This window comes from Scardinius erythrophthalmus (assembly GCF_964197995.2).
Source record: "Scardinius erythrophthalmus genome assembly, chromosome: 7".
Lineage (NCBI taxonomy): Eukaryota > Metazoa > Chordata > Actinopteri > Cypriniformes > Leuciscidae > Scardinius > Scardinius erythrophthalmus.
In genome coordinates this window covers 12,591,817-12,615,125 of record NC_138227.1, presented here as the reverse complement: position 1 = coordinate 12,615,125, position 23,309 = coordinate 12,591,817, and the positions used below count along the sequence as shown (strand labels likewise).

Below are 23,309 nucleotides of genomic sequence, written 5' to 3'. Positions count from 1 at the left end.
TAAGTAATATCAGTCATAATTTATAGCACCTTTCTCGACTCATTATTTGACTGGACTTGCAAATGTGAAGACAATTTAGAAAATAAATAAGAATTCATAATAACAGTTGTATTTCCAAAATGATAAATGGACGCCACATGTTGAGTTAAATATGCAACGTGCTGAGGTCATGTGACAAACTCTTTGAGATCATGTGATCACAGTGTGTGTGTATAGATAGATAGATAGATAGATAGATAGATAGATAGATAGATAGATAGATAGATAGATAGATAGATAGATAGATAGATAGATAGATAGATAGTGGTGTTGTCACAATACTGACATTTTTAACTTCCATAAGATATCTTGAGAAATATCGATATTCGATACAACAGGAAAAGCTGCCATAGATACCGCCAACATACAGATAATTTTGGTGATTTTGTTGTTATAGCTTTCACACTAAGGGAGGCTTTATTTAAATCGTTAAACAATATATATATATATATATATATATATATATATATGAGGGGCCGTACAAGCCAAAATCCATTCTTCGACTCTCACACACATACATTCTCCTTTCACATACATACATTTCTACTGTCACACACATACATACTCCTTTCACATACATACATTTCTATACGCACACACATACATTCTCCTTTCACATACATATATTTCTACTCTCACACACATACATACTCCTTTCACATACATACATTTATACTCTCGCACACATACATACTCCTTTCACATACATTCATTTCTACACGCACACACACATACATTCTCCTTTCACATACATACATTTCTATATGCACACACACATACATTCTCCTTTCAAGTACATACATTTATACTGTCACACACATACATACTCCTTTCACATACATTCATTTCTATATGCACACCCACATACATTCTCCTTTCACATACATACATTTCTACTCTCACACACACATACATTCTCCTTTCATATATATATATATATATATATATATATACAGTGCTATGCATAAGTTTAGACACCCATGCTAAAGTTGACTAAAAAGAGGAATAAAAAATCATCTTTTGGAAATTGAACTTAATGCCTTAATTTAAAAAATTAGGAAAAATCCAACCTTTAAGGACACCAATTTTCTTTGTGAATGAATAATGTATCGTAAATAAATAAATGTTCTTCCTTAAAATACAGGGTGCATAAGTTTGGACACCCCTATGTTAAATTCCCATAGAGGCAGGCAGGTTTTTATTTTTAATTTTTTTTAATTATTTTTTTAGGATACTATGCATCCTGATAAAGTTCCCTTGGCCTTTGGAATTAAAATAGCCCCACATCATCACATAGCCTTCACCATACCTAGAGATTGGCATGGAGTACTTTCCATAAGATCATTTCTCAATGCAAATCAAACCAGCTATTAGGCTAACTGAAATAAAACCATGCTAATCTCTAGGTATGGTGAAGGCTATGTGATGATGTGCAGGATGCATAGTATCCTAAAAATTTTTTTTTTTTAAATACTTAAAAATAAAAACCTGCCTGCCTCTATGGGAATTTAACATAGGGGTGTCCAAACTTATGCACCCTGTATTTTAAGGAAGAACATTTATTTATTTACGATACATTATTCATTCACAAAAAAAATTGGTGTCCTTAAAGGTTGGATTTTTCCTAATTTTTTTAATTAAGGCATTAAGTTCAATTTCCAAAAGATGATTTTTTTATTCCTCTTTTTAGTCAACTTTAGTATGGGTGTCTAAACTTATGCATAGCACTGTACATATACACTCTCAGACCCGGAAATACATATGCAATACTTGCTCAGCTCTTCATCACAACTTTACAATGATGCTAATGCTATTCAAAGTAATCCTGTTTTCTTTTCAGTTACAGTTTTTACTTTTTGGAGTAGGTAGCAATGAACATGAAATCAGACATTTTTTTTAATAATGTGCTGACCAATGTACTGACCAAATGCAAAGAGAAACAGATTTTTTTGTGCATGATAGGCTGCATTGAGATCTTTGTGATCACATTCAAACCCTATGTGGATTTCTGTCAGTCTCAAGATTTGTTGAGGATTCAAGAAATAGAGCAGCAGTATACACTGGAGTCATTATATGGATGTCTAAATGTAGTGCAGACTGCTTATGAATCCAGACAAAGAATCAGGTCTAAGAACAGTTATGTCCTGTTGCACACACAGAAGAGGCTGTTTTTCTGGTGGCACATATAATTTTTATTTCTGTCACACACTGTACAATCTGCAAATTCAACAAAGACAACAATAAATTCGTTTTCGTTTCACAGCGTTGAAATAGCTGGCAGTGTGACTACTTGTCAAAAAGTGAAACGCTCTTTCAGTAAACTCACATTACACATTTATCTGAACTGTATGGTCACAGAAAATGAAACCGTGTATTCCACCAAATAAAACAATACTGACATTAACATTTCAGTAATCAGATTTAACTTTATAACTGTAAACTCTCTTTACAAAAACATTGAGTGCACTGAAAATGGATCTCTTTTAAACACTGTCAAGTCGCGATCTCCCGCACGACATCCGACAGCGCGGCCGCGGACATCCGCCTGAGTAGCTAACGTAATCGGATGAAAAAAAAGTTATCTTGCTGCAGTTCCTGAATTTACCGTAATCATAATAGACGTTCGCTGAACGTAGGCTATATGATCGGAACTCCACGCAGCTCCCGTACGACTCTTCATTGGAAATGAATGACTTCCGGTCAAAGGGCTATCGTTTGTCATGTGCAGTGGAAAGGCGGCTTAATAAGCGCACACCCATTTTTTGGCGGCTGACCGTGTATTTTCCGGTATTTTCAAACCGCGGCTCGCTTGACCAGACCTGCCTTCCGTTTCCATTATACACCTTCCGTTTCCACTATACGCCTTCCGTTTCCACTATACGCCTTCCGTTTCCACTATACTTTCTCTCTCACATACATACATTATTCTCTTACATACACACATTTTTTTTCAGACATACATACATTTTCTTCTTACATACATGTATTATTTATAATAATAGATGCATACTTTGAATACATTTGCATAAGAGTAAAATGTATATATATGAAAGGAGAATGTTTGTGTATCAGAGTAGAAATGTATGTATGTGAAAGGAGAATGTATGTGTGTGAGAGTACGAATGTATGTGTGTGACAGTAGAAAAGTATGTATGTGAAAGGAGAATGTATGTGTGTGACAGTAGAAATGTATGTATGTGAAAGGAGAATGTATGTGTGTGAGAGAGTAGAAATGTATGTATGTGAAAGGAGAATGTATGTGTGTGAGAGTAGGAATGTATGTGTGTGAGAGAGTAGAAATGTATGTATGTGAAAGAAGAATGTATGTGTGTGAGAGTCGAAGAATGGATTTTGGCTTGTACGGCCCCTTATATATATATATATATATATATATATATATATATATATATATATATATATATATATATATATATATATATTTTTTTTTTTTTTTTTTTTTTTTTTTTTTAAAGAAGACATGTAAACAGCCCGACATAAACAAATTGCAAACAATAGCACAAGTTATGAAATAAACATTTATCTAAAAGAGGTATTCGGGAAAGAAATACTACATAAATTAAAGTAGTCACATGTAAAATAAATAGTAAGCAAATCATGAATCATTTATGGAATCGTTAAGGAATAGGAATCGTTAAGTGACAAAATTCCCACCCCTCTACCAGAGACACGCTTGGCAAATGCTGTTACAAACAGTCATACAAATCACGCACAAAATCTGTTTGTAAGCGTTCTTCCGAGTTCCTATGCGCTGTCCTTGGTGCTGAACAAGCACTGACACTGGTGCTAGGCAAAGAAACCAAAGCGCGCAACGCATTTGAATCACCGCGCCTGTGCTTCTATGGTCAGGTTACCGTTTATTTGCACCCGCGCTCACGTGCTAGGTAACCATTTCAGCACTATCCGTTAGTTTCAACTGAGTTCAGTTCCCCTATCGTACTCTGAGTAATAATGTGTCCTTTTTACCTCCTACCAAGCTCAAAGTCACAAGTTTCTTCCATCCGCACTGACAGAAAGCCTGTTTGTGTGCATGTAGAGGAGCAGCGCTTCAGGCGGAGGCATGCATGCTTATTGGCAGTGAGCCGTGAAGATCTACCCCAATAACGCCCACTCTCCAGCATGCTCCAAGAAGAGCAGACGCTTCGAGTGTATTTGTCTTCTAACTCACCCATCTATCAGGATGATATTGCAAGAGGGTTCCTTCTCGAGGATCTACACCTCTGACGGATTGGATTGTCCTGTATTTCAGCAGCATATGGATATGTATTCTTTATTGCAAGGTGAAACTGAAAAGCCAAGGAAACTAGATATCTGATTCGACGCACCTGGGAAAGGGTCGAGCGCGAGAATGGGAACTATTTTTGCGAGAAAGCAAAAGTAACGGCAAATTGTATCGCGTAAAGAAAATGAAAACATCTTGTTTTTTGGCGCACATTGTGAAGAACATTAAGGTACTGTGCAAACGTACCGAACCTGTCTGATCTTTCCCCCCGGCTTTAATGCCGCTTTAATTAGAGCTATCCCACCCTGTCCTCACCAAACGACCACCGGCTGGCACTTTACACCGGAGGACAAGGAGCATCGCAGAGGAAAGGTAACCTTTTCTAATAAGACTCTCTAGATTGTTGGAATGAATTGAATGTGCTGCACAAACTATTTCTCTCTGTTCGGCTTGTCTTGGACGTTTTTGCCGATCTTTTGATTTCAGATTAATCTCAAGCACAAGCTGATGACTATAGGTTATTATTATAAGTAGTGTGATGTGCGTCCCAGTGCAAATATCTCGATGTGTTTCTTTCGATGCTGAGTAATGGTCAGCAATGCACCAGAGCCACGATTCTCCCCCATCGTGAATTTGATAGCTCACTTTCTCCTCTTTATTTGCATATGCAATTACTTGAATGTTTGCATCGGTGCAAGGACTTAGTTAAAATGGTGGTATGAAATGCTGCGAAATTCTGTTTAGACAAACGATATGCTATATAATAGTCCTTCTAATGTTAGGGTTAGGGTTGTGGGTTAGTTCTGCCTGACCAGATATTTTACCCATGGTGGCAGCACACCCTGATTGGGTTTTCTGCATGACAAGATGTTCTGCCCACGTTTTCAGCAGTTTTTTTTCTCTCTCTCCTTGGCTAGATGTTTTACCATTTTAAAGATTACTAAAGGTATTAAATACACCAGACCTCTGTTACAACACTGATTTAATTTAACAGCAAATATGTGTCCAATTACCAGGGGAAATATGAATACAGTATTCTGAGTCACTGCAGGTCATCAAAACCATGTTATTTGTCTTCAATTTGCATATGGATTTCTTGACATTTCATTGTAATGCAAATAATGTCCTGCGAGAATCATCATGAAGCCATTAGGTGGCATGTGTCATTATTGTTTTCTGATGCATTAATAAACACAGTTCTACATTAGTTCAATAATGCATTGTAGTGTTGTTCTGCTTTAAAATGAAGATACACCCCCCTTACTTCTCTCTTCACAACCAATGACCAGAAATTGGAGGAGTTTTGAATGTCAAGTTGCAAAGCTCATGTAATGTCTTATTCTTGTCCACAGATAGGGGGTGTAGATGCATGCGTGTTCTGTATGTAGCCTGAAAACATTTGAGTCATGTTAGGTGCAGGTGGTTATTTCATAACCGGTCTTAATTTAATCCCAATGTGCTGTTAGCAAACATACGTTTCTCTTTCCCTTTAACGTCCTTCACCGTCTAAGTTGAGTTTCTTTTTTGCCATATTTAATTTTATGATGATATGCAAAAAAAAAAAAAAAAAAAAAAAAAAAAAAATATATATATATATATATATATATATATATATATATTCTGACTTAATATTAATATATTAGTCAGTTGTACTGTATTTGTCCTAGTATAACCACATGCAGCCAGTTTATTTTATTCTCCCGTATAAGATATTGGATGATGGATGGTTGGTGACGTTCAAATATAACACGGCAGGACAAATGAAATGCATGCGTGTTGTACAAATCTCCAGAGCTGTATTTGGGACCAACACGTCCCGTTAATAGGCACATGGCACTGTTTTAGGAGTCGCCATTTAACTGTGAGAACTGGGCTGGCAGAACAGTTTGGTTTTGCTGCATCTGTCACAGCGAACACAGTATGGCTATTTTCTGTCTGCTGCATCATGATTCATTCCCTGTTGCGTGAAATGAAGAAGTGACTTTTGAATTAGATTGATTTGCAAGACTTTTTTTTCCCAGCATTTTAGAGTTTCTGCTAGTGTCAAATGAGCAGTGTGAACACACATGGCAGAAAAGGGCTCACTAAAAGCTGAAAATGGCTCTGATTGGACTTCTACTCTCCTGGTGAAACCTTTCTGAGCTTATTGGTGTCCAAATGATCCTGTTCGAAAGGGTCTGTTTTTGAGAGTCTTTTTGAGCAAAAAATCTTCTAGACAAATAATAACCTCATCCTGAGCTGTGCAAATCTAATGGTTTTGAGGGGGAAATCACTCGTGTTGTGTATTTATGTTATTTATATACTTATTTAAGTTATTAGTCATTTATTTGCACATCTATCTACTTTTTTAATCATTAGTGATGCTGAAGACTGGAGTAATGGCTGGAAAAAAAAATGCAGTGTTGACATCAGATGAATAAATTACATTTTAGGATATTAAAATTGAAAACCAGTATCTTAAATTGTAATAATATTTCACAATACTACTGTTTTTACTGTATTTTGATCAAATAATCACTATGATTTTAATTACCAACCATAATTTTAAACAAAAAAGAAAATAATCTATTAAGATTATTAATAGACTATTCAAATTATTTATTCATTTTTTATTTATTTCCAGATACTTTGGTCACGCTTAAGTTTAGGGGTCCAAATTCTCACTATTAACCAACTATTGGCTTTTGCCTCAATAAACTCCTAATTACTGCTTATTAATAGTTAGTAAGGCAGTTGTTAAGTTTAGGTATTGGGTAGAATTTAGGTATTGGGTAGAATTAATGGATGTAGAATATCATGCAGAATAAGCCATTACTATGTCCCTTATAAGTACTAATCAACCAATATCCTAGTAATATTTATGTTAATAAGCAACTAGTTAATAGTGAGAATTGGACCCTAAACTAAAATGTTACCAATACTTTTTAAAATTTGATTTCCACATCAGCTGTAAGCGTTTTACATTAGTTAGCTGTATTGGTTTCATGGTGTCACTAAATGTAATTTAACCACCGGTTGTTGCGTAATTCCATAAGTGCCAAGTGAGTTTGAGAGGAATGTTTCAGATTTCTCCTTTTTCCCTTCCTTTCTCTGCCATCCAACACCAAATATGCAGACGAGGCCGTATTCCGAGTGTGTGCTCAAGATTGAACACTCCATCCCGGGCTTTTGAAACAGACTGTCATATTTTCAGCAGGTGGTAGGACCAGGGTGCACACTCCAATCTCCAGAGAGAAAGACAGAGAGTGGGCTCACTGTGAAGCAGAGTGGTGCTCAGGGATGATTGGAATGGAAGCGGAGAGCAGGGGCGAGGAAGAGGTAGAGGAAGAGGAAGTCTTCTCTCTTTCTCTCCATGTGGTGCAGAGTTCGGTATTAACTAGAGGCAGTGATGAGTGGGGTCTGCAATTACCCTCAGGCCTCCGTCACGCCACAGAAGCCTCGGCTTGCGGCTAATTGCTCCGATGTATTAGCCTGTGTGTTGCTCTTCTATTACCTATTAGTCTTCCTCCTCCCACTCTGCCGGCGACCGCGCTAAATGAACTCTTGCCACTTTTGAGTTGATGCCCGACAACAGACTTTTCACCAATGGAGCTTAAACGGCCAGACGTGTAATTTTCCAGTTGATCTGGTCTGAAAGCCAGCACGGATACACAATGCGGGCAGCGAGATGGAGGCGAGGCTGTAATATGGGTGGGGAGCGAAGCGGAGTAAAGGATGGAGGAGGTCAGGACTGTTCTTCCATTATGTTGTAAGCACATCAATATTTTGCTTAAACATTTCACACCTCAGCAAAATCAATGGCTCTCTGCTAGGCCTGAGGAGGCTACTAAAGCTTGTGGGCTTTAAAGGCTAATGTGTTTATCTTTGGTATTAGCGACAACTCGCTACAAATTTTTGTAGCTACAAATTTTTTGAGTCAGCGATCAGACTTTCCTTGAATTCATTTTAACGTCAGATAGGAGGCCAGCAGATCCTGAACCACGAACTGTTGCTGCCTCCCAGAAAGCTGGCAAGAAGTTTGAAATCCATAATGAAGGTGCAGCAGGCAGAGCAATGAGAAATTTGACTTTAGTTACGGTTTTCGATGAAGGTCGAAATAAATGAGGAGAAGCGTAGTGTCATTCCGCAGACGTTCCTATTCGGACAGGATTACATTTCTCAGAGGACACCTGAGATAGAGGGGGGAAAAAGTAGGTGATTTGCTATTTCTTTGGTTCTGTGAGAAAAAAAAACACACAGACGTGTTTGATTTCAGAGGATTAAAATCACAAAGTATGTCTTTGAAAATACAAATTAACCTGACCTCCTCAGGGGAACTAGTCCTGTCCAAAAAAAGGGCTTAAGAACAGGAGCTTTCACAGTATGCAGTGACCACTGCTCTCACTGGAGTACTCACATATGGAATAATACAAGGATTTGGCAGTTACTTTTTGTATGAAACCAGTTGTAATCAGAATCCAAAATAAGCGGTTTTTCATGCCTACCAATGGCAGGCGAATAGAGAAAATGTGCTGTACTTATTATTATTATTATTATTTTACCTGCCAATTTTTTTTATAGGTTATTATTTTAAGAATTAATAATATATTTATTTAAAATAATATATATTGTAATTATATTCATTCTAAATTATTATTATATGACATCACTGTCCAGCCGGGAGGGAACAATGCTACTTTTCAGGAAATGGAAAAAACACTGTATTTTTTAAATAGACAGACGTAAATGGTGACCAATAGTAATGATATAAGAATAAAAATAAAAATGACAAAATATGAAGATTCGAGGTTTACACCAGACAGCGATGAAATGATTAATCATAATTAAATTTATTGTTCATCTTGTCCCTTTGTAATTGTTTTGCTATTTCTCTAGGCTACATACATTATTTTTCTCTTACAAAAACAGACTCGATTTTAATCCTCATATTTTATTACGGTTACGGCTGTGTAAATCATCGCAATTCCGATAATTTAGAAGATTCACGTTTAAATTTGGTTGTCCTCCTGAAACTTTGCAGTGTGCAATTTATGAAAGTACTGATTGAGCGTTTTCGTTAATTTTGTACCCTGATTTTTGTTATTCAAGAATTTAAAGTTATATACACAACTTTATCCCAAAACCGAACTGTAAAAGGTTCCTAGTGTTTCATATATTAAAAATGCATGTTGATAGTGTTTGATCCAGTCCTTACCAACAGTTTTTCCCGCACCAGTATAATAATTATATAAAATATGACCCAGAACATTTAGCATTTGGCTCTCTCAGTTCAAATCCAGTGTTCAGTATATCTTCAACATTGTTTTGTTGGTATAATTAAGGTTTGCTTAAGTGCACTTTATGTATTTTATCCCGCACTCCAAAGCCCTCCATTGATCTACGGTTACAGCCAGTGAAACCACAGCCAAAGCCTTTACTAATCCATTCTGGGGTTCCTGCAGAGAAACAGATCCAGCACTGTGGGAAACCATCACTTCCTATTTGGCCTTTCAAGGATGACCGATCCCTACAGTCTGTCTTTTCTTCTTTCCTTGGCTCAATGAAAATCATTTTATGACAGTGTCTCGGCACATTCGTGTTCACTGCTGCCTGACTGACGCTGGGTCTACCGTTAAGTTACAGTGAACGCTCTGCCTTCTTCATTCGGGACTGATCAGCAGTTATGTGCCCTCCAATAAAGAGATTGAGTTTGGCGTTTAGGGAAATGGTGGAGCATGATCACTTGACCACAAAACAGTGACAATCATATGACGGCATATACTCAGATCAATCAGAATAATCAGAAAATGTGCTTGTAATTATAATTGCTGAAATATTATCTTGTTGTAAAACAACTGTTCAAGAAAAATCATTTTTGCAGTGCAGTCAAGCTCACTTTTGTCATTTTATTGGGGATTGTTGGTATTAAAGGAGAACGCCGGTCAATTTTAACATTGAGCTAATTTTTTTGTACATTTGGAGTGCTGTCAATACAGAGAACAACGACAAAAATCGGTGTTGCCTACACCGAGTTATTCTATTTTTAAAATTTGCACCCTGTTGACTTCAATGGGGCAAGTACTAAACCTGCTTTTAGCCTCTTAACATCCTTGATGTGTCATTACAAGTGCACAGCTAATGTGAGTGATTCCTTCTGAGTGAACACGAGTGAATCTGACTGCAGTAGATGTGAAAGATATGTATAAAAATGATGTAATTTAAGCCAGCGCAAATACCTGTGTTTACATCCTGTTTTCGGTTGAAGTCCAAAGTAATCGATTGTCGAGTTCACGCGCATAGGTTTAGTTACCTATGATCACGCGCGTGAACTCGACAATCGATTACTTTGGACTTCAACCGAAAACAGGATGTAAACACAGGTATTTGCGCTGGCTTAAATAACATAATTTTTATACATATCTTTCACATCTACTGCAGTCAGATTCACTCGTGTTCACTCAGAAGGAATCACTCACATTAGCTGTGCACTTGTAATGACACATCAAGGATGTTAAGAGGCTAAAAGCAGGTTTAGTACTTGCCCCATTGAAGTCAACAGGGTGCAAATTTTAAAAATAGAATAACTCGGTGTAGGCAACACCGATTTTTGTCGTTGTTCTCTGTATTGACAGCACTCCAAATGTACAAAAAAATGAGCTCAATGTTAAAATTGACCGGAGTTCTCCTTTAATTCTAGGAACCGTGGCACGCAAATTACATTCATCACAGATTGTGTGGCTTTGTTTAGCTCTTTTACCTGTTTTGTATAATTTCATCTTTTGTGCCAGTGTCAGTCCTTGAAAGTTAACATTCAGAAACTTTAGGCTCTACTTTAAAGACATTTCACTAGTCGGAACCAAAGAAAACTTGTCTTTTCATATCCGTATCCTTAAGAAACCCAGCCATAAAGTTGAATTCTCTAACTCTTCTTTTTATCTTCGTTTCATAATAGTAACGAATCGTACATGCCCCTGGAGCCGAGAGAGTTTAAGTGACTCAGGGTTTTGAGATAGTAGGATTTGAATAGCATTTTGTTTTGTTCAAAGTGTGACATTCTTAGCACAGAGTCGCTTTCCCTTATCAGGCCAAAAGTGTGAAGGCCACTCCTTTCTTAAATATAACAAAGATATGCCCTGTGAAGTGAAGGTTGGGCATTTAAACCCTAAAATACTTTCTCCCTTTTCCGGTTTAATGTGCAAAAACAGCCAGCAACCTGTGTTCATAAGTTGATTTCTCAAAGAGTGTGAAAGCTATCTCTGTGGGGTTTCTATATTGCTCTGTTTGAGTGGTCGAATATCTTGAACTTAATGTGACAATGATGTGACTTTAGAGCAGGATAAGAAGTTAAAAAGGGATTTCATTGTCAAAATACGGTCATTAGAATAGAAATCAATGCGATCAGGAGTTTCGCGTCAGGGTGAAAAAGTTCCCCATGCAGATTCCACTATAGTGTTTAATTCCGTTGCCCTTTTGACCAACAGAAAGCTGCTTGAAACAGAAGTGACTTCTCTACCCTGTAGACAATGGACAACAGTGGATCTTGTTTTGCCCACTTTTAGTTTTGGTGAACTATAATAACCCTCTTTATATCTCACAATGTGTATCAAAATGACGACTTTATATCTGCCAGTGAGACTTTATAATTCCAATGGGACTTTACTAAATATATCACAATGGGACTTCATATCTCACAATAGGTGATATAGCCTTAAAATGAACTATATCTCACAATTATCTTTTTTATATCTCTCTGAGGCAGAAAATAGCTTTCATTTTTGGCAGACTCTGATAGAGACAACGGTTTTCGCCTAGGGCGCCCCTCTGTCTTGATGGGCAGAAGGGGCTTTGGGAAGCATTTGGGGAAGCCTTTTTGGAAATTGCATTACTTTTTCAGTTCCCTTTGGTGCTACTAGCTGCATGGAAAAGACCCAGTATGCTTTGACTTCATTGAGTAAGTAAAGAGGTTGCCAAAGTGAATTTTTACAGTTGTCTCTGCTTCCTGTTGATTTTTGTATTCATCATTTCCCAGCTCATTGAGATGTGTGAGTTGCTGTCACACACAGTGAGATATTGTAAACCCAAAAAACAGAGCATCCTGAAATGGATTTTTATCTCCGCTGTGTTCTACCGGTTGGCGTGTAACTGCGCGGAGAAGTGTGTTTATCAGCATTTTCTCTTGACGCAATTGTCTCCAGCTGCACCTCCAGTGGTGATGGAGTCAATCATCCATGACCTTCGACTACACCTTTCTCTGTCTCTCTCTTTCTTTCTCCGGAGTTATCTTTCAGTCTCTCTGTACAGCTAAGCTCAGCTTTGCTTCTTTCTATGCCATACAGAAAAAAATAGAAATGTTTTCAGTGACCATCTGCCTGTTCTCATTGGTGGGTGAGGCGGGTCAGATTATGGGATTCGTATAGACATCCGGCGGGATGGCTTTTGCTTCTGTTCCAGTCCTTCCTCTGCCCAAATGCATACAGATGTGCTGCTCAGGGTTACATACTGTAGCAGGGGCTTCTCTCTTGAGCTGTGGATTTATTGAAAGTGATATAGCTGATATGTTGCAAGGGATGGTTTGTATGTGTGTTTTGTGGGTATTCGTCGGTAGGATTACAGTCTGGGGCGGATCAACATTCCCAAAAGTGGTCGATGGCAGATTACTGTCGTAATCTAGGAAAAACAAGGACTAGAGGAAAATAGACTAGAGGAATTAAAACATGTACAGTAGTAGTTATGTTTCCATTGAAAGTTTTCCTGTAGCTCAAACAGTAGAGCGTTACCGCTTGCACTGCCAAGGTCATGGGTTCGATTCCCAGGGAAAGCTTAACTGATAAGGATGTTAATGTGTACCTTGAAATGCAACGCAAGTCGCTTTGGATAAAAGCGTCTGCCAAATGCATAATGTAAATGTCAGTTGCGAATTTAACTTGTGCAAAAAATTGGAATTTTGCAGAGAGCAGCGTTTCCATCCCATGGGCCATATTAACTAAACAGGGCAAATTAGCATGAGAACGCAAAAAAAATCAAATAACAAAATGTTCTGCACGTGATCTACTGACGATGCGCAAAGTAAAGAACACAGACGCAGCCGGATCATTTCCATAATGACCAACGCAATCTACCAAGTGCAGTAAACTGATCTTATTGCATATGCATAAAGTTCAGGCACAAATTAAAATCTGGTTTAAGACATGCTTTTTTGGGGGGCGTTAAATAATGGCGCAAATACCAGTAAATTGACTAGAGCAAACCTTAGTAAATCAACTTTCTTGATTCATTTAAATCCTCTCCTCCCATAAATTTTGAGTCTGAAACTCTTACAAATGCATAATAACTGTGCCCACGCCTTTTCAGCGCTAATTTTTCACTGCGTGGCTTTAGTAAATCCTGACAGTAGTTTTTTAACTCCAAAACAGGGTTTGCTTTGTTAGTAAATCTGGCCCTATGTGATCAAGATGAAAATCCCTAATTGTTTGATACTTTAAGGGACTTATTGATATTGACATACATTCATTAAGATCTGCAGGGTTCTTCTCTATGATATAATGTCCTGTTCTTTATTTATTTATTTTTCTGCATTTTGGTGCATCACAGGACTTTGCTGATCACAACTCATGACTTGAATTTGAGTGTTGTAATTTATAAATATGTGTATTAAATAAACATGTTGTAATTAGTAATTAATATATGAAATTTCAATATATATATATATATATATATATATATATATATATATATATATATATATATATATATATATATATATATATATATATATATATATATATTTCATAATCAATTTCAGGGCAGTTTTATTCCTCTGATTTGTATTATATATTTGTTCTAAAGAAGTAATTGTGATTTTTTTTATTTTTTTTTCTCATAATTGTGAGTTGATATGTTACAATGTGTTATATACAAAGTTATATATTACAATTATGACTATTTCTCATAGGACTTGTAATGTGACTATATCTCGCAATGTAATCTTACAATTGTGAATTTATTTCTGATTTAAATCTGTCACAGTGTGACTTTGTTGTTGTGACTCATGTCAGTGACCCATATAACGGTTGCACATTTTCTTGCAATTTCATATAGCGATTTCATTGGAAAGGAGAAATGGAGCGTGCTTGTCTGACAGCTGTGTCACGAACAGTGTTGGTCCACCTACAGTATGATCGAGAATGTCACTGTTTAGTGATCAGACTTTTTAATGGTGGTAAAGTGAGTATTCAGAGTGAGAGCATGTTTAAATAGGGTCTAGCTACTTGTATGGACACTGTACATGAGGACTAATGTCAAAGGAACAATAATGGCGTGGGAACAGGATTGAGAGAGGTAAAGAGAGAGAGGCTGCCCCAGCTGCTCTTCAATCAGATCCTGTCTGGCCTGGATACTTAATGCCGATCATATGATTTAATGCTAGATTAAGCACATGCTTGACAGCTAAAATGCCCCCTCTCTTAGCTAGGAGTCACTCAGGGTTTATTTGCCTCAAACAACTCTTAATCTGCCCCCTCTGCTGAATTGTCACAAAAGAATTTCACAAAAATACTATCCAGAGTGCTGCAGGAGATGTTTTTTTTTTTTTTTTTACCATTTGTGCTTTTGACCTTGGATCCGTAAATGCAATGTTACCAGTTCAGCCTGTAATGCATATTGGGCAGGATCTAGGAATGACTTGAAAGCCATTAAATGGCTTCGTTGTGTTTCAAACAGTGCAAACAAGAAGCCTTTTTAGAGTAGAGTAAAACTAATCCTACCCGCCTCCCCTTATGTAGCAGTGACTTGATTGCTACTATGCAGAGCACACAATGTGTAATCGACCACATGATCTAACACTGATGAGTCAACAAACATCGTTATGCAATACAAGTGCCTGAGTCATGTGATGCTTCCACTTTTCAGATGCTGTGTCTTCATTAATCTATAGCCCATTATCTATCAGAGCAAAACAACTAATTTAGCATTTAGCATTGTTGTACTAAATTGTGGACGCTCATTTCTGCCTCAGTGTAAAAAAGTACAAAGGTGATTGTGACTTTATTTCTCATAATCGTGACTGCATATCTCACACAGGGCTTGACATTAACACCCGCATAACGTAGTCATTCCTACTAGCCACTTTGGTTGAATTTTATATGTACATTTTTCAATTGTAGACTTTTAAAAAGGCATTTGAAATAATAAACTAAGTGCAATGTAGTGTTGTCAAAAATATAGATTTTTCAATCATTACTGAAATATCTGAAATGCTTCTGATACTCATTTCCACAGAATGGATGCACGATACCAGCTGCACTTTCTCCCTCTTTAATCTCTCCGACAGCGAGTTGACACACAAACCTGCCTCCCCTCACTCACTCGTTTCTTTTGCTCCGGATCAATATTGTTGGTGTTACAGGGCTTAAATTTGCGTGATTGCGTAAGATTGCGCGTGTATTGCACATATTTGACTAATTTCTGCAGATTTTGTGCTTACACCCAAAGTGCGCGCAGATAAAGCCTCTCAGTACCAAATTTTTCACTGCTTTTCACACTTGAACAGTCAAATACACACAAAATAATGTAAAAATGCGGGTCTTGGTGAGAATTCACATCAAGTGAACGTAAACAGTTGAGAAAGAAAACACGTGTAACAGTATAATGTATTCGTCAAGTCTTAAAGTGACAGCAGCCTAATATACCTGCTGCCAAATTATTAATCAAATTATTATTATTAAGATTTGTACAAAAAATATCTATATGACATTTTTTCCCCATGTTATTGATGTCAAAATTGTGGCCAGTTAAAATCCTATGTGGCTAGTAACTTTGGAAAACCACTAGCCACAGTGGCTGGTGAGCAAAAAAGGTTAATGTCAAGCCCTGATCTCAATATGTGACTATATGTAATATAACTATTGTGACTTTTTCTCATTTTTTTTTCTCATAATGTGACTTTATATCTAACAATTTCGATTTTACTTACAATTGCAACTACTTCTCATATATATTGAGGGCTTATCATATTACATTTTTAGTGTAATGACAAAAACACCTTTTTGCTATAGAAATATATCTACCTCTAACAATAGCAGCTAGAAAATCAAAGATTGTCGTTTTTAGTTGTGATACTGCTTACATATTTAACAACCATTAATTTGTGGAAAAGGGATTGACTTAATTATATGTATGTGTCTTAATTTGCTTTTGCCAATGATACAAACTCTCAGGCAGTGTACTACTTCTGCGCTAGCCGAGCAACTGCTTTTGAGATGAATGGCAATGCAAACAGATAACTTCATCCAGGTATAGATCTCCTTCATACTGTAAAACTGCACTAATCAAAACATTTCAATGGGTCTTTAAAGGGATACTTCACCTCTGGAAAGATGAATGTGTATTTAAAATGGGTCATTTATGTAGAAGAAATGTGAAATTATTTTTGAATTTGGAGCTTTCTAGACTGAGAAAAGTCAGAAAATGTATTTTTGGCTCATGTGGATGAAAGACAACAACTCCCAGAATGCACTTGCTTCACTATCCTAGGAGGCCACTCCCAAGCCACGCCTACCGGTAAGAGAGCACAGTTTAAAACAACAAGGCTAGGCTGCTAGTGAGTCTCCGTGACGAGTTTGCCCGGGATTTCGAGATCGGCCAAAATGTCCGGGATTCAGCTTTTGCGTTCTACAGTCACCCTTCATCATGTTTACTGTGGCGAGCAGGACGAAGCTGAGGGCCGCGGGAGAACGGCGCGAGGCCGGTGGCGTGATTACTGATATGTCTCTTATTTCTCACAGAGGAGCGTGAATTTTCTTAGCAATGTTAAAACGCACATCAACCGATCACTTATTTAGCGTTCATGTAAACACTACATTCAGATTCACCAATCGGAATGAATTCAGTTAGATTGAAACAAAAGGTGTGCATGTAAACAATGAATGGCGACAGCAAAAAGCAAAAGCCAAATCCCGGACATTTTGGACGATCTCGACGGCCGGACATGTCCGGGAAAAAGAGGATGGTAACCCCTACTACTCAGCTTTCTCCACAGAACAAGAGCCTGCTAGCTTAGCTTCCAAAGAAAGACGGCTGATACTATGTGTACATTCTGTGAGTGAGATCCCACCTCCTATGGGCGGGTTGAAAACATGCGGAACAGCTCCTCCTACTGGCTGTAGTCTTTAGCCTCTGGCCAAAAAAGCCTCCGATGACGCAAAATGACGATTTATAAAAAAAAATACATAAATCTCTCATCTAAGGGGGATATGAGGGTGGAAAGCACGGTAATTCGAAAATACTACAGGTTTTCTACTAATACAAAGCTTAATGCTAAATCTTGAAGTATCCCTTTAAATTTGAAGGCATAACTACTAACAGTAGCTCCTCAATTCATTGTGGAGTCTGACCTGTTGTTCTGTTGCCAGTAACATTAGTTTTTATGGAACTATATAATAGGCCTACTGCATACTCAAAGTGCCTTCTTGAATATGTGCTGCTTGTCAGACATGGCATTTACAATGCAGGGGAGTTACAGTTGCGTCACTTTGATAGAGATAAGAACAACAGAGGCAACGAATCACACATTGAGGTGAGAGGTGACTTCGGAGAATGGAGAGGGCAAAGAAGGGTTTCTCAATCCACATGTGTTTACTGGTGCGTACAAAGGGCGACTACATTTGAGTTGGCAAACAACTGACCTAAGGTATAATTTTCTCACTCTAAGCGTGCTTTGTTTTCATTCAACATCCAGATCTGTCGGGTCGCATCTGCTGTGATGATCACAAATCTAAAAAAAGGGGAAGAAAAAAAGCATTGTGAACATTCATTTGGTATAACCATTTATTTTTAAATGCAATCACTGCCACAGCGTTTCAATGGCGGAGGAGTAGTTTGAAGTAATGTGTAAAATATGTTAATGAATATAGGCCTGCAAATGTAATTCTGCTTTGATTCGCACGTTCCTTAAACATAAAGATTTATTTTTTTAAATGTAATAATGCAGCTAGTTTATAGCCTAATTATTATGCCATTTCCAGATAACCACTCTAAATGAAACCATGAGCACTTCAGATCTCTGAGCAGATATTATGTGCGTACCTGTTGAACAACAAATTGCATGTGCCATTTTCCTTCAATATGCAACTATCCAAAAGCACTTCTGCACACATTTGAGAAGTATACTTAGATCTCATGGCTTTGCTATGGAAGCTTGTTTCCGCCACAGAATATAACATTTTAAAAGAGAATTGCAACTTTACATCTCTCATTTCTTAGCATTGCTCAGTCGCTCATGTCCGGCGTAACATCGGCGTTATAAAGTCAGAATCGCGTTATATAAAGTCGCAACTACGTGTTATAAAGTCTACTGACTATATCTCACAATTTTGACTTTATAACTCACAATTGCGACTTTGTATCACACAATTCTGAGATAAAAAGATGTAAAAGATTCTGAGATGTAAACTCACAATTGTGTGTCGGGATTGTGAGATAAATTTTGAGATAAATTGTTAGATAAAAAGTCGCAATTACGTTTTTATTTTTACCATACTTTACCTTTTTCCCCAATTGTAAAATCAGTGAAGCAATGCATTGTTCTTCTCACATATACATGTTTCTCATGCTAGGTTCGTCTCTTTCATTCTCTTAATTCACAGTCACTGCAATTGGATGGATGATAATGAGTGGGTTGCTTGGTAACTACAATTTGTGTGGCATCTCCCAAAGAACACCTCACAGTCATTAAGACATTTATTCTGAGCACAAACAGTTTGGATTCCCTGTTCTTTCTCTCTCTCTCTCTCTCTCTCTCTCTCTCTCTCTCTCTCTCTCTCTCTCTCTCTCTCTCTCTCTCTCTCTCTCTCTCTCTCTCTCTCTCTCTCTCGCACATAGCTCATATGCTGCAGAGTGTGAGAGGCTGGTCATGTGACCGTTTTGGGCACACGCTGACTGAGAAGGGCCTGTGCATACAGTGACACGTCTATGTGGGAGAATGATGGGAAAAGCTGGAATTAAAGAAAACAAGAAAAAAACACAACTAGGTCTGCTGCAAGCTGTCAATATAGTACATGGATAATAATCATAATAAAAATAAAACACATTAAATCACATTAATTTTAAACCATACTTAATTAAGAAATATTATATGAGCAATAGTGATGTTGTTTATTTATTTATCATAATTTATTTTGTATATATTTGTATGTATTTATTTCATTTTATTTCATTCATTCTATTATTATTATTATTATTATTATTTAACCAGATACATTTGAAGGATTTTAGACAAAAAAGAAGAACATTCAAAATCATAAAATCTCATAAAATTAAGATTTATTTATTTATTTATGGAACTATCTCATACATACACTTTCATTTGCACTTTTAGAGGTAATATAACATCAACAATAATAATCTTCTGGTTTACATTTTGTAGCTGAAATTAATGAGATTTTGGAATAAATTATTTACTCAAGCACTATTCCGGTTTTGAATTTGTCACTGTGTTGTGGGAAAACCGAGCGGTTCTGTCAGATCTTCTGCAGTATTCAGCAGCAATGATGAATAATAATGTCCAGAGGAAGAACAATGTTTACTGCAGCTAAAGCAATAAAAATATATTTCGTGTTATGAAACTATTGCTCACACAGCACACCTGTCTAGTACATTACAACACACTCTAAGAGGAGGTTTTGTGAGTATGTGCAAAATGCATTTTGTACACTGCCAGTACTCCTTCACAATTTCCTTTTAAGATGGATAGTTGGCATGAGTCCTTGTATGTAGGAGGTGTTGAGTTTTCTAACACCACTTTGCTACTACAATCTGGGTGTTACTAGCTCTACCACACATAAAGACCATGCAACTAGTGTATGGTTTAAGAAATGTGCTATTCCAGAAGTGTTTTGACCAAAGGTGGTAATTTACTTAAAAGCATAATTGACTTGCTTTCATACGTCAGCAGGTTTGTGCAGAATGTGCAATTTAAAGGGGACAACAATGACAAAATCCCTTTGATTTGCACGCAGATTTTAAGTCATGTGGTGCAACCAATATGCTGAGCAAAAGAAAAACAGAAGATGTTTTTAGGACAAGGCAAGGTTAGTTCAGCTTGTGAAATGTCATTTTTGTATGATGGTTACACCACATGACAGTTTATAGTCATTAAGGGTTCGTTTACATGAGAACAAGTTTTTTCTTTGCGTTTTTTTGCCTACAGACAACAATATTATCAAAACGATCCCGTTCACACAGATCTGCGAAAACGACTAAAAACGTTGTATTCTGCTGCCAGGCCAGTAGTTGGCGATGTCACTTTGTAAAGAAACACTACGCGCCTTTAGACTGAACACTTAATATGCATGGAGATGACGTCACCTGGTTTCACAAATTCACGTTTTTGTAGTTTACATTTTCAATGTGTGGTTGAAAACGGTGTTGTGTAAACGGCTCCTTAGTTAGGCTAATTTAAACTTTTCTTGAGACTGGTATAAAAGTTTTTCACCAAATTTTCACTAGTACATTTCTAAGAACTTGTATGTGTTTTTTAGCTTTTTGTTTTTATTCTTCACAATGGATACCCTAAATAAAAATATACCAACATTTAAAAGACATACTAAGATTACTACAAACCTACATTTTTATTGACATATCACTTAAGACTTATTGATATACAATTATAATTAAACTTTATTTGGAGTATATCTTTATTGCACAATGCACATTTCTTAACATTAAGCCTAACGTGTTTTAATATAATTATTAAAAAAGGACTGCATGATCTCTCTATAAAATCAGTCTTTAAATGCAAGATATTTAAAGTGTAATATACTTGCAATTTGCACTTTGGCACAATCAGGTAGAAACTCTAAACTCTATATAAAGATATACTTAAGTATATCTTTAGTTGGACTTCAGCACTATTTCTGCACAATTAAAGTGCATTTAGTACAAAATTAGTTGTTCCAATTTAGAAGACTTTAAGTATACTAGTTTAGTATGCCAAAAGTACAATTGAAAGGTATTTTTTTATTAAGTACATAAATATGTTAATGTATTTGTAGTATACTTAGCACAAAATGTATGTATTCCAAATACATTTTAGTATATATATATATATATATATATATATATATATTTTTTTTTTTTTTTTTTTTTTTTTCACTAGGGTACTCGTGTTTCTTTGGACCAACTCTTCCTTCTCACGTTCTTCAATCTAAAAGACGTTCACAAGGCAGAATAAATCTTTCAGATACTCTTTTATCGTTTGTCGTATCTCACGTGGGAGACAAAGCATCTTGAGTGTTTGTCCCTTTCAAACTTTCCAGAGTTTCTAACCGTTTCACCGTCACACTGCATGTTTGCTATTGTTGTCAAAGTTGCATTTCAAAGGTTCCAGTGGGTTTGGCTGTTTCCAATGGCTGATCAAAGGGTTAGGGTTGTTGTGACAAGAACGCGACAGCTCCTGAATCACAGGCCCTCAAGACCTGGATTCCCTCAATACCACAGCAATCACAAGTTGTCACTGGTACTGGAATGTCTGACACCATCTGATGTATGACATCTTATCAAGGGGGTGAGAAAGACAAGCCTCATGTCTGCTGTAACATCTCTCCTCTTGCTTTCTGCTGCTCATCCTCACACTTCCTCCACGGAAGCTGACTGTGGCCCATCGTACCTCGTGAAGCTTCCACATGTCTGTCTTTTCTTGAAAAACAACCAGCAAACAGATTCTCTCCTGAGGTGTGATGCTCCAAAAAGATCTACCTTTTATTGTATACATTATTAAACACAGACAATATATTGTCTGTGAAGTTTCGTTCTCGTTGCACCAAAGCGTCTAACCTCTGATGATTTTGCACTGGAAACAGTGACAGCTGCTCTGGATTTTTGGGTGGAGATGGTGAAATTACAGATGAGGAGGAAACAAGACTTCTCACTGAGAACAGAGAGGAACACATGGAGATTTGCTGCTGCTTAGTACTTCCCAGTTTCAAGGCGCACATCATTGTGCATAATGCAGCGGAAGAGGCTCCCCGCAGCGGGCAACTGCTGAAGCGCTGGAAGTGGGGGGTATGCTGGGAGGGAAAAGAGCCCCACTGACTGGATATCTGGTGTTATGTTGGGCTTACCAGATGAAAGATGGCTTCTGTAGAACAAGATACAAAGAAGTGCTTGCTGCATGGACCAATATAGTTCATTACTGACTGAGACTAGAAAAACACAAAGAAAAGCCTTGCACGCCTATATAGGCATACTAGGCTTTTTTGTGTTTTTCTTTTAATCACTTGACAGCTCAATTATAATGTTTTATATATATATATATATATATATATATATATATATATATATATATATATATATATATATATTCCGGTAGTTTTTTATTCAACATAGAATGTATTACAAAAGTTTAAATGGCCATTCAGGTTGAGTAAATGATGACAGGATTTTCATTTTTGGGTGAACTATACCTTTAATGGGTTTTTTTATTAATATGCAAAAAGGACTTCTTTTTAAATGAAATTATACTCTAGAAACTAAAACTGTGCATAGGTGGAGGTAAATGTCTAAATGAGTAAGTCTCTGGCTGCATCTGAAATGACATACTGTCTTGGGTAGGTACTTATTTTGAAGTAATAACTTCACGACCACTAAAAAAGTATGTTTTATATAGTGTGAATGTAATCTGGACGTACTATATTTGCCATGTTGTCATTATCATGTGACCTACAAGAGTCAAGTTATGTCACTTCACTTCCATTCATAAATCCTCTCCAGTGTCTATCGTATGCATCCTTTTGATGAATGTCGTTGGTCATTCGGGTACTTTTGCCTACTCTTTCGGACATAATTCTTTTGTCACATGCTGTTTTTCATCTACTATATAGTAGGGAAGTATGCGATTTTTCGGATGCAGCCATTGACTCATTCATTCATTTGAATCGTTCAAACGGCTGATTCATTCAGGAATGAAGTAAATGGCTCTCTTTATAAATGAGCCGTTGAATCATTGGTTCACCCGATTGATTCACTCAAAACGCGGATTCATTCAGAAACACAACAC

General features: G+C 36.9%; 1 protein-coding gene across 1 annotated transcript in view; it reads left to right on the top strand.

The window, feature by feature from the left end:
* The first annotated feature begins 4,192 nt into the window (after positions 1-4,192).
* Positions 4,193-23,309, top strand: part of LOC308693030 (leucine-rich repeat and fibronectin type III domain-containing protein 1-like protein) — a 110,039-nt gene continuing 90,922 nt past the window's right edge. Inside the window, exon 1 of the mRNA XM_081369727.1 lies at positions 4,193-4,651. The gene's annotated coding sequence lies outside the window, so the exon portion shown is untranslated. The remainder of the gene's footprint in view (positions 4,652-23,309) is intronic.